Source organism: Rhagoletis pomonella, unplaced genomic scaffold (assembly GCF_013731165.1).
Source record: "Rhagoletis pomonella isolate Grant_MI unplaced genomic scaffold, Rhpom_1.0 Rhpom_scaffold_00006, whole genome shotgun sequence".
NCBI classification, from domain to species: Eukaryota; Metazoa; Arthropoda; class Insecta; order Diptera; family Tephritidae; genus Rhagoletis; species Rhagoletis pomonella.
Window position 1 is genome coordinate 69,325,693 of NW_023458560.1, and position 12,602 is coordinate 69,338,294.

Below are 12,602 nucleotides of genomic sequence, written 5' to 3' on the forward strand. Positions count from 1 at the left end.
TCGGAGGAACGCAAGCTGCAATTAGGCAGCCACGTCCACGGTGCAATAATTCCGACGGTGAATAAGTAACTCCAAAATGTTAAGCATTAGCACAACTGCAATTTTCAATAAAGAACAGAGCCGTAACAAGGTCCTCAGATAGCTCGCAGGCAGGACTTGGGGCAAACATACAAGACAATTGGCCGATCTGTTGTGAATTATTCTGCTCCTATTTGATCGCCGGGGATGCCTTCTGAAGTCCATTCTCCCCGTTAGTCAGCCCAAATCAATGCTCAGCAAGCACTTTGTGGACGCACGGCTGCTACCGCAGGGAGCATACGAACATACATTTGCTTGAAGCGTTGTCTCCTCCTATAGGCACATCAGAAGGCAGCTCCTCGAAGACAATCCAGAAATTTATTGCCCAACCACTAGATCCGGTGGTGCACCGACAAACCATAAACGGCATACACAGAGAGTCCATTACCGGTAGTGATAGAACTTTTTAGTAAAGTATCGATACTAGTACTCATTTATAATACTCTAAAAAAGAATCGATGCCAGTACTCATATTTGCAAAAAAGTATCGATAATACTCGTACTTCCAAGTATTTTTAGGGCAAACGCGAAAACTTAAAAATCAGATTACTTTGTTTACATATACCTACATATGACCTCTTTCTTTTTGTAAATTTAATAAACATTGCTTTTAATAGCTGAAGTCTGATCTAACAAGCATTTCTGACGAAGTTTTGAAAACAACTTGCAACAAGTTTAAAAGCGTAAAATAAATGTTTATAGCAAAAGGCTAAAGCCATTGTCTAAAGGAAAGATAAGCTCCCTTTCACAAAAATTTTCTCCGAAAGCAGGCTGGATTTCGAATTTAAAACCAAGGTTGGATACATTGGAAAACGAAGGCTCCGTTATTCTGGAGAATTGCCAAGTTATCGAGCCGAAGACCACCCTTCTAACCCATTCCTTACACCGGAAAAAAAATTGCCGCCACGTATTTCGACCTACTGAATCCGAATCTGAGGCCCTTTTGACTCGTTTTTGCCATGTTTTCACAGTTTTTGCAATTAACTCCAAATTTAGGAGGTGTACGAGTCAAATGAACCTCAATACATGTTGATGTGTGGGTCTGGTTAAAAGCAAAATACTACTTTTTTTTGGCCAGTGTTTCGCCAGATTCGTTTTCAAATTATTTAAGAAGTTTTAACCGAGCCAAATGTCCATATGACTGCTACCTCTTCTTCTATGTTGTATAGAAATTTCATAGCGATTACCAGTAGCTCACCAGAGTGACAGTATTGAAGTAAATGAACGTTTGTCCATGGGGTAATTTTTAAACATTTTTCAATGTGATTGAAAAAAAAATATTTTACTTAACCAATTTTTAAAAACGTCGATACTATTCGGTATTCGCGATATTTACTCAGTACTTGTCAAAAAGTACCGAGTCCTCGATACTACTCAGTACTCATGAAAAGTATCGATATTCTCTACTCGGTACTCGTATCGTTCTATCACTAATTACCGGGGGCGTTCGCCGCATTCATGTCATTATTAGAGCCCAACCATTCCATCCATAGCAGAACATGAGCTTCAGCTGCAGCAAGAGACCAGCTTAAGTCTGTAACAATTAAGGTCTGGATATCTAGACTCGATACGGATATCCGGCTGATGAAGGCTGCCCCAAGACTCCAACCACCTCTTCCCTGTCCACTCTAATCAAATCAGCTAACACCTCTCTCCCTTTGGTCCGAACCCGACGAAAACGACTGATAAGGCTAGCCGACCTAGGCAGGGCTTAGTATTGCAATTTATAAAAGCTTCCGTTAATATTTCAAGTTTTTTTTCGAACGGTCTTGCTCATTATATTTCATAAGAAATGCATGTTTATATGAAAAACAAAGTCCAAAATCCATCAGATTAAAAAGCTCGAAATTTTTATGAAAATTTGTTTACTTTTTTAAAAAAGCTTGAAACTTCGATTTATATGGTTTTAGTTAAAGCTTTGACAATATTTTTATAAAAAACTTTAAATCCAAAAAACATTGTGTCCATTTAAAAAACAAAATAACATCTGAACACTGAATCACTGTATGTACGACAGTTAACTGTAGTTAACTGCCGATTCTGAGTTAACTACGCACTGTGAAATAGGCCCTTAATTTCTACATTCAAGTTCTCAAATCTATTGTGTTTTTCTTTTAATATTTTAATGTTTGTGCAATTATTCGTAGTTGGCCTAATTATTTAGTTGCTAGTAACAATTACTATAATTTGTACAGCCTTTTCAAAAAAAAACACAACAACTTTTAACGAATACATTTCGATACATTTCAAAAAGTCATTGAAAACTTTGGCACTCATACGACTATCACAGCAGTCAAGTGAACTGCCTAACTTCTAAAAACAATATATAGTAAGGTAGAACCGCTGAGAGTCACTTTTAAAATTCTTGACGTTTCCAAACAATTTAATTTTTAAATTTACTCACAAACTCACACACACATTTTCATTTTCAATCTCAAGCAACAACAATTTCGAACAATTTCATTTTTTTATTTTCACATTTATATGATTTTAAAATGTTGGCAAACTTCAAAAAAAAATCATGGCCGACAAATTGAGAGAACGGTTATACCTTGCTATGTTTTTATAATAGTATAATTCCCTCGTACTATTCTCTCAGCAAGTGGATGTGTAGCGCATAAATAAAAGTCATTCGTAGTCAATATGTAAAAAACATGTTTGTAGTTTGCCAGAAAAAGTTTCATATAAACAACAAGTAACTCAAATAAATCAAAATAAGTAACAATAAAATGCAAAAGGGGTTTAGTTTTGCATTGAATGAATAGCAAGTTGGAAAATAGAGCGAGAAAGTTAGAATATATATATATTTGTGTTTAGTTTTTTTTTGTTCTAAGTTAAAAACTATGGGACATTTAAAATGCGGACAGAGAAGTTAGTTGTAATCTGAGGACAAAAATTAAATATAATAGTAGTTAATAGGAAAATAAGACGTGGGGGAAAAATGAATTGGAATTGGAAATACAAACGATTTTTTTTAAATGCTAACTAAACTGAAATTAATCTGTGACTGGCACATTTCAACTTTATAAAGTGAAATATGGAAAAATCGAAAAATTTTTTTTTGAAGTTGAAGTTAGGGAAGACCATTACGGTGGCCGTTTCCAAAAAATCGGGTTTCTTTTAATGGCAATTATTTAAATCAGGTTTTAAGCCATTTAAAAAAAACTGTAATAAAGACTAGTACGTTTCGTGAAACTAAGAAAACATCAATATAGAATTAAAACTGATTTTCCAATTTAGTATTTATTACATTAAGATTGCAAATAACTTTTTTTTCAAAATTTGCTTATTTAATTTTACATACTGTTGGCATCGCACATCAATTAAAACAATTAGTTTTCGGTTTTCGGCTTAAAGGAAAAAAAAACAATTGAATAAAAAAAAGATCGAAAAAGATGATTGACCAAATTAAAAAAAAAACGGTGTTTAGAAACCCCGATCTTATTTGAACATCTCTAGCATGGTACCGGGATCCCGGTATTTTTTAAGTTTTAAGTAATTTACACTGGTGACAATACTATAAACGCCTTATGTTTACCCGTTTTGGCTAAATTTCTTTTGTTTATTTAATATATTTTTTTTGTTATAAATGTGTAGCTCAATATACATATAATACCTTGAGACAGGCAATTTTGCACACCAAAAAAAAACTCAATATATTCGAAAAAAAACCAAAATTGCGTTCTTAATTTTTCTCTCTGACGTCAGGATTTTTGAAAAGAACTTTGAAATTTGAAAGTAAAGTGAGTAATTCAAAAAATGATTTAAAAATTTCAGTGCAATATACTTAAAAAAAAAATATGGGTATCAAATGAAAGAGAAGATTCTGTAGAGTTAAAATACATTACACTTTTTGGTGCGTAAGGGACAGGTAGGTATTTAAAATACCCTTTTATAATTGTATCCTTGAATATTCTTGAAAATTTGCTGTTCTTATTTGTGAAAAAATTATATTTTAAGGACTAACTTTACTAGATTAAAAAAGTTAAATAGATTAAAGGGGCATTTTCAATTCCTATTCGTCCTTATGAGCCCAAAAAAAATTATTTCAATTGGTATCAATATTTTTGTTTTACATTGCACTGAATTTTTTAAATACATTTTGGAATTAATCATATCTTTGAAATTATAGTATTTTTAAAAAAATAATGACGTCAGAGAAATGCCTATTTATATGCAAAAAATTTTATGTAATATGAGGTAGACTTTTATAAAATAATTTAAATTTTGAATAAACAAAAGGAATATAGACAAAACTGGTTAAATAAGGGCGCTTCTTTTATTTCTGCCACTACTAGTATTATGAAATTCTTTCAATCAGAAAATAAATTTTTTGACTTAAGTTTTTTGCATCGTAATTTTTTCGACATACCTTAAATTACTTTATCAGATATGTACACGCTAATGTATTATTAAATGCATATAAATTTAATTACTGTCTTTCGTTTTGTTACTTATGAAATAATTTTCACCTTAAATAAAAAAGTTCGTTCCAAACCCATTTATTTATTATTTATTTTATGGTACGACAGCTTCTGAAACCATATTGATGCAATTTTTTTGTGATGGTAGGTACTTTGCAATTTCAAAAACTCTGAAATTCGAGGGCTCGATAAATTTCGCTAACTCAAAAATGTATATAAAGCTATCGAAAGATTTCGCTAATTCGTTGCACTCTATTAACACGATAAAATTCGATAAGCAGTGATAACTCGATAAACTTACATAACCTTAAACTTTCGATAAGTCGATATATTTTGAAAATTCCATAAACTTCGATTCGATAAACAGATCAACTTCACGAGATCAATAAATATCGATAACTCAGTAAGTTGAAAGAACTCGATGCATTACGATAACACGATAAACTTCGTTAAGTCTATAAATACTGTTAATTCAATAAATATCGATAACTTTTTAAATTTCTTTAACATGAAAAATTTCGATAATATATAGCTCGATAAGTATCCGTAAATTCCGACAACTCAATAAACATTGATCAATTTGAATAATTCAATACGTTACGATAACTGGATAAATTTCGATAACTAAACTTCGATGATTCGATAAATTTCGGTAACTTTTATGACTGAATCTAATTCGATTCCTATCAAAAAATTTCAATTACTTTTCTTACTCTTTCAGTTAGACTAATCCTTATGTATTTCTCACTGCCTTCATTTTCCTCTTTATCTTCAGTTTTGTCTTCTCGTTTTTGTCTTCATCGTTATCATTTATTTCTACATCTTCATATTTATCTTTAATTTCAAATATGAAGTGAAACAAAATGCGAAAACTGCTAAAATGTAAAAGGTTGCAACAACAACCATACACAAATAAGAAAATTTTTAAACGACGATTTAGCGTATTAATATATAGCTTTATGTTAGTATATGGTCTGCATAACACTGAAAAGTTATATTAATCTCAATCGCGATCTTAATCTTAATCCTTATCTTAATCTTAATCTTTATCGTGTCCAACCATCCCCGCCATCCCCTACCTTCTTCTGCAACTTTTTCGTTTGAAATAAGACATTACCAGTTAAATGTTTTTATTAGTTTTATTTTCGGTTATGATTTTAGTCTTCGATCTTTTTCTTCTGTTTTAATTATGAGACAAAATATTTATTAATTTATACGGTTATCTTTAAAATAACGAATTGATTTTCTCAGTTTCGTATTAGTGGTGTGCTGTATGCATTTAAAGATTTCGTATTGTTGCTATTGTTTTTTCATATTTTGGAAAGCAGGAAATCATGTTTTTTACACTTGACTTTTATAGATGCCATTCCTCTGACATCACCCAAAATAAAATAAAATTTATTTCCTCGTTGCATTTATCTTAAAAAAATAATATATAAGGTGATTCAATAGGACTGCAGATGTTCGCAATAAAGTAATTGTTTCTTGGGTTGTATGGCAGTGGCACCATTCTGTTGAAACCACATATTGTCCAAGTTCAGTCATCTTATTCATGCCATAAATAGTATTTTATTTGGTAACGATAACGTTCATTGTAACAGCGTTACCGGCATCTTTTTTTTTAAGAATTATGGTTAATTATATCAAAAAAATGTCAGAACTACTTCCTATTAGTTGTGTTTCTAGGTGTCCGTCTAGTTTTTTATATCTAATATTTGAAAGGCATATTCCCACAGAAAGTGATGAGTCGTTACAAACTCTACCTTAACCTATGGACTGTTTCACTCAATCCTTTCGATAGTTTTGTGAGGTCAAGTCAACTTTTTCAAAGTGACAGTAAAACATTTTAAAATATTAGATATTTTAAATGCTTAGACCATCGAAATGGAACGCCCTTTAAAACTATTATACAAATTTATTTTCTTACAGCTACATACAATGTACGTGGAATTGATATGACCCACCTTAACCCAAAAACTATTTACACCTGCATTTCACATAAAAACCAACAAAACAATCAACCACATCAAATTCTCTGATGAAATTCATTTTGAGGAAATTTATTCGTGACTTAATATATTTATTTTCAACTACAAAACACAGCCACAAATAAACAATTTACCGAATAATAGCAAATATTAAGGCAAATAAAATGAATTTGAATGCAATCAACCATGCAGAATGGAAAAGTATGGCAGATGCCAATGCAACTTTGGTTGATCTCCAGCTGTTGTGGTTGAAGTTGAAGTCGCATGGCTACGAATACATGCGCACATATGAACATTAGGATAGTCCTTAAATGTAGGGATGAAATTTTTACATCAGATTTCCTAAGCCTCAACCCCTACATCGATGCTACTATAGTCGAAGATATCGCATTAAATGAGAAAACATATTTTTTAATTTTTTGAGTCCTTTGACACGCCTTAATCGAATCCGATCGGGACCCCAATTTATATGTGATATCTTCTATTTTGGTAGTATCGATTTTGGTTATTAATTTTAATAATAATAATTTTAATTTTAATTTTTTGAGTCTGCATAGAGAATCTGAAATATGCCCCTATGCGACACGCCTTAACTGTCTCCAATTAGGACCAAAATTTATATATGACATCTATGACAGTAGTGTGTAACCGGTTGAAGTTGTGAGACTGAAAAAAAACTCGTTCATTTGATTTTTTTTAAGGACCACCCTAATGTGCATACATACCCAGCAAAAATTTTGATTCTTTGGTAAGCGCTTACTCAAGACAAAATTTTTCACTTTCTCGTTTACCCACTGCATAACCAGAAGTCTACCAAGATAAAAAAGTTAACCAAATTTTGTAGAAAATGCCCAGGTGTTTTTTTTTTCAAGTTCCCGATTATTGTATAAATTGCAAATATGGCTTATTTCAAAGAAAACATTACAAAAACAATTTTATATGGGCCATTCATTAGCAGCGTTTAAAAAATATTGCCAATAAAATTTGTTTAATGCCCTAATGATTCCTTTTTACATATATTAGCTAATTTTTTCACCGAACTGACTGCTTGATAAGATGAAAAAAATTTACTCAAAAAGTCAAATCTGTTTCCGCCCGGGATCGAACCGGGGGCCTTCCGCGTGTTAGGCGGATGTGATAACCACTACACCACGGAAACAGTTGGCAACCCTTTGTCAAAGTTCTGGCCTCAGCTATGGCACAGTTTTTTGGCAACTTGCTAATTTTTAAACGGTAGGTAAATATGAACATATATTGAAGTGAAATATAACTAAATACATATACATACGTTATATTGAAAATGAAATTGACTAACTCATCGAGACTTTCAGGGGTTTTTCTTCTTCAAGATTGTTTCGGTATTTTCAAGTGCACCGTCTAATTTATGTCTTAACTTTTATTTTTGTAAATGACTTAAAAACAAATAAAAAACAAATCGTGTTTTATTTGCTCAAAAATATTTGCCTTTAATTTTCTTTTCATTTTTAATTTTTTATTATATGTACATACACATATATTCGGTACGATCTGATTATTTATGATATACAAAAGTACATATGTATATAAATATACAATTAGATTAAATAAATTAAATTAAAAATATATACAGTAAATTTAAAAACCAAAGTAAAATATAAAATTAAAATAAACATACTAAAATATAAGAAAATGCATAAAAAATCAAAGAATATATTAAATAAAAAATAGATTTAGGAATTAAATGAAGTGGAATAAAATAAGATTTAAAAAAATTGATTAATACAGGAGATATGAAATAAGAAAAAAAATAAGAAAAATAAATAAAAATATACTAAAATAGAAAAACAATTAAACTAAAATGAAAAAATGCTTAAATAAAATATGCAATACATATATAAAATAGAATAATTAAATAATTTATTAAATAAAGAAAATTTAAAAAAATCAAACAAATAAAAACAGGAAAAAAATAAATCGATTAACGAAAAAATTTTATAAAAAATTAAAAATAATAAAAAAGCAAAAAATTTACTTTCTGTTTCCGCCCGGGATCGAACCGGGGGCCTTCCGCGTGTTAGGCGGATGTGATAACCACTACACCACGGAAACGGTTGGCGAAATACTGCCAAAGTCGCTAATTCACCAGTTGAATAATTATTCACCACGAGGAGAACACAAATTTTATTGTTATGCTTGTGCGTTTGTGTGTAAACAGCTCTAACTATAAACAAATGTATTGCGCGATTTATTTATTCACCTGCACAGCAACTAGGAATGTAATTATGCACTTCGCCAGCTTGGGGTGAAAAGTTGCTAAGTAGATTTTAAAAAATTTTACAGGAGAAAAAAATTCGAAAAATTTTCTTAAGACATTTTAAAAAATTTTGAATACAACAGTCTGCGTGTTTCAGTACAATGGACTGCATGTAGTCCTATCTTACATACATATGGACATATCGTCACCTGAAATACAAAAAGCCGTAACAACATCGTAAATGAAATGAAAAAAGTCGTTACTAATATTTTACTTTTTTTTTCATAAAATGATGTGGGGAGTTGTAATGCGATGAAATCCATCATATCAATCTAAAAGTAAGATTTTTTCTGTTAGTTATGACATTTTGAATTTCAGCGACGATGTTTGTTACGCCTTTTTGCATTTCAGGTGACGATATGTATGTATGTATATGAGGAAAATACACTTTCTCGTAGAATTGCTATAAAATCTTTAAAACTAAAAATTTTTTGCTCGATTAAAAATATTTCCTTTCAGAAATCTTCTAGGAATATAACTATGATGCAAATTTAACTAAAAAACGTTCACAAATTATTTTTTCCCAACCCGCGGGATGTTGTTACGAACTCATGAAACGACTAACTTAAAAAAAAATAGTTAGTGAAATTTAAAAGTTAAGTATGCACCATAATTTAATTATTTGTTGGAGTATTTTTGAAGGGAAGTATTTTTATGCCATCAAAGAACATTGATTTTAACGAGATTTTATAGCAATTTGACGCACAAATTTATTGTCCCATATTATAAATATTTATTGATAACTTCAAGGACCCGGCGACGCAGCAAAAATTTTAATAAAAAATGCGTGTCTCCTTATCCCTGAAATCCTTTAGATCTGAGAAAGCCTGGAAAAAAATGTTTTGTACCAACTTAATGTACATATCGTCGTTTAAAGTACAAAAGCGCGTATCAAGAAAATGCAAAGCCTCGTATGTGAGGTTGCCTTAATTTTATAGGAGAGAGTAAGACTTGTCTTATTTCAAAACGGTTCTCTATTTTATGCCTAATTATCTCTTCTTCTTATGTATATCAAAGTATCGATATTTCAGTATGAATAGTCCTACGGGGAAGAAACGAAACGCGGAAGGGAAAGAGTAAAAAATGTACACCGCCTAAGAAAAAGATTTTGAATCCCAAATAAAGTATGAGTTTTTAAGCCAAGTTTTTAGAAGAACTTAAACACATTTTACAGTCATGAAAAAAAATTACTAATTGCCAGCTCCTCACATTGCGTACAACGAAAGTGTTCCCAGTCCATCTCAGTATTAGTTTTGAGGTCCCAGTTAAGAAATATTTTCGAAACGCTGCTCAATCTCTGTAGATTCTTGTTCCGCCAGGGAACATGAGTACGGCTCAGGTCGCTTTAGCTTAGAATTTAACCTAGAGTTAGATAGAGTAAGATCTAACCCCCTGTTGTCTCTTAATCTTTACTGCAAAACTGTTTAAACTTGGTAACCGCGAAGTGAGAATACATTATAAGACATGTTCTCGGTCGAACCGAGTTTTCGTCATACAGAGGGCTCTTGAATGGCGTTAAGTAGGGGGCTTGAATGCATCATGGCCAGCCTCGGTATTTCAAGGAAGTAGCGGCTTAAAAGTCGTTTTGGTCACTCATCCGGGGCACCAAAAGTAGGTTTTCCTAAAAAATAGAATGGGGGCGATTTCCATAGGTATCTATGGAACTCAGGTTCATCTATACAACTAGAGTAGGATCTTCTCTATATTCCCGGTTGCGATTTTGCTTGCGACGCCTTGCTTGGGGTAAATCCCTGAGTTTTGGGCATGAAGGCAGTTTTGGATTTAGAATCAAGCCGAGCGGTTTCCTGAGAGGGGTACAAACGTATAAGCAGTGGAGCATGTTCCTCCCTATAAGCGGGATCGCTTACACCAAGGCCTTCAGGCGATCCCAATTAGATTGTTAGTGTTTACTACAATGCCTTCATTTCTCTCCTCATATCCATACACGTTGGCTACTGTGCCGGAGGCAGTGACGGTTCGGATGCAACAAATGCAGATAAGCGAGTCCTCACCCCGGAATTGTGGGCGTGGTCCGTCCTTTTGATATGATTTTAAGGGTATATACAATTTCTTTAACAAATGAATATTATGGGTGCTTGAGGGGAGAGGGCAGGGGACTTTATTTATGGTTGGGACCTCCAGAACTAGTGCTCCTGCGGCAAGTTACCAGAGTTTGTGTGGACAAATTTTACAAAGACCTTACTACGACGCGCTCCATTTTCCTCCACTCAATTTTGCAGTTACTCCCTTAACAACACTTCGCACTTTAAAGTTTACACTCACGCACGTAAAACTGCTTAACAAACCGATTACAATTAAACTTCGAAATGTATGCAGCTGAGCGCAGATCTCCATGTCTCTTTGCCGCAGGGTGTTAACATGGTTGCGCAACAGCAAAGTCACCCCCCTCAGCAGTGAATTATTTATTGACTTACATGACTCAAGGCGTTGCGCTGCGCTGTGGAGGACGACTGTCAGTACCATATGCTTTGCTTTTCTAATTTGCGTTAATCCTTTTGAAAGGAATGAAATGAAAATGCGTTGAAATGCGTGAAAGAATGAATCAAAAAATTGAATAGAAAATAAATTGGTTGGAAAAAACAAGCTGATGCAACCGAAAAGGAGTTAAAAGTTGCGTCTTGTTGTTGACGCAATCATCAATGCAACGAAAGGTTTCGAGAGCAAACAACAGAACAATTCGGTTGATTCATATGAGTGGAGGTGTATTCAATGTATGTAAATGATTGTGTTCGTATGTATGTGTGAAACTTCAATTCTTGAAAATTGCGTACGCTGGTGTCCTCGTAACCTGTCTGCAAGTGTAAATACACTAAATAAGTGGAAAATTCCCGCAGCAACAATAAAAACTTCAAAGCTAACTTTGCGAAGACTATTTATTCGAATTCGTTGTTGGTAAATAGGTAAACAAAGTGACTTTGCGTAGTTAATGAGTCATAGTGGTGGGAATGGTGGGTGCGTAGTGCAAAGGGTATGGGTTGCAGCTGCAGGAATTCGAAGAGTCACTCCTTGCAGCAGAATTTGCGTAACAAGCCAAAAGTAAACAATTGAAGCGTTTGAAGTGAAAAATAAGCGATGGAACTATTAGATGATGTGTGTGTGGGTGCTATCCTCTCGGCGAAAGAGTTAACACCCCCAAAACAAAATTGTTCCATAGAACAGCTGATGACAATTGTAAGTATGTAATGTAGATGCGAATGCCGGTGGGCGAATTATTTTGTCATGCATGTGACAGACAGTCATACAACACACACACACATACACGCACAATCTTATTGTATATACTTATGTTGCGCTAAAAGGGATTCGAATAATATTTGAATACTCAGCCCCTGGCAAGGCAAATAAAATCAGCGGAATCATGCCTAACCCCACCCCACCGTTTCTGTTGTAGTTAGTACAAAAATAAATAGTTATTTCAGCACTCTGACATCCGATGGGGTGGTTTGGTATTTAAACACTTTGTACCTAATTAAATTCAGTCGTTCATGTTTTCATCTTAAAACTCGTCTTATTTGCCCTTAGGTAGCATTTGTGAACTTCAACTGCGTTTAATTAAAATTTTAAAGTTAGCTACACGAACAAGGAATGTTTACAAAACTTACAATCGCTGCTTTTGTGGTGGATAGAGGTTTGATAGGCATTTGCTATGAAGGAAAATCAAAATTTTATAAAGTTTTGATCTTTTTTTTAAACTTAAGCAGCCTAAAGAAACGTGAATATTAAATGTATAGTTTTATTTAGTTATAAACATAACAGTTGTCATCAATTATCAGACGAAATTTTATTTATCAGAGTTAA

General features: G+C 32.8%; 2 non-coding genes across 2 annotated transcripts; both read right to left on the reverse strand.

The window, feature by feature from the left end:
• Positions 1–7,576: 7,576 nt before the first annotated feature.
• On the reverse strand, positions 7,577–7,649 carry Trnav-aac. Its single transcript has one exon. It is a non-coding gene; the product is annotated as a tRNA-Val (tRNA).
• Positions 7,650–8,505: 856 nt separating this feature from the next.
• Positions 8,506–8,578, reverse strand: Trnav-aac. Its single transcript has one exon. It is a non-coding gene; the product is annotated as a tRNA-Val (tRNA).
• Between the last annotated feature and the right edge of the window lie 4,024 nt (positions 8,579–12,602).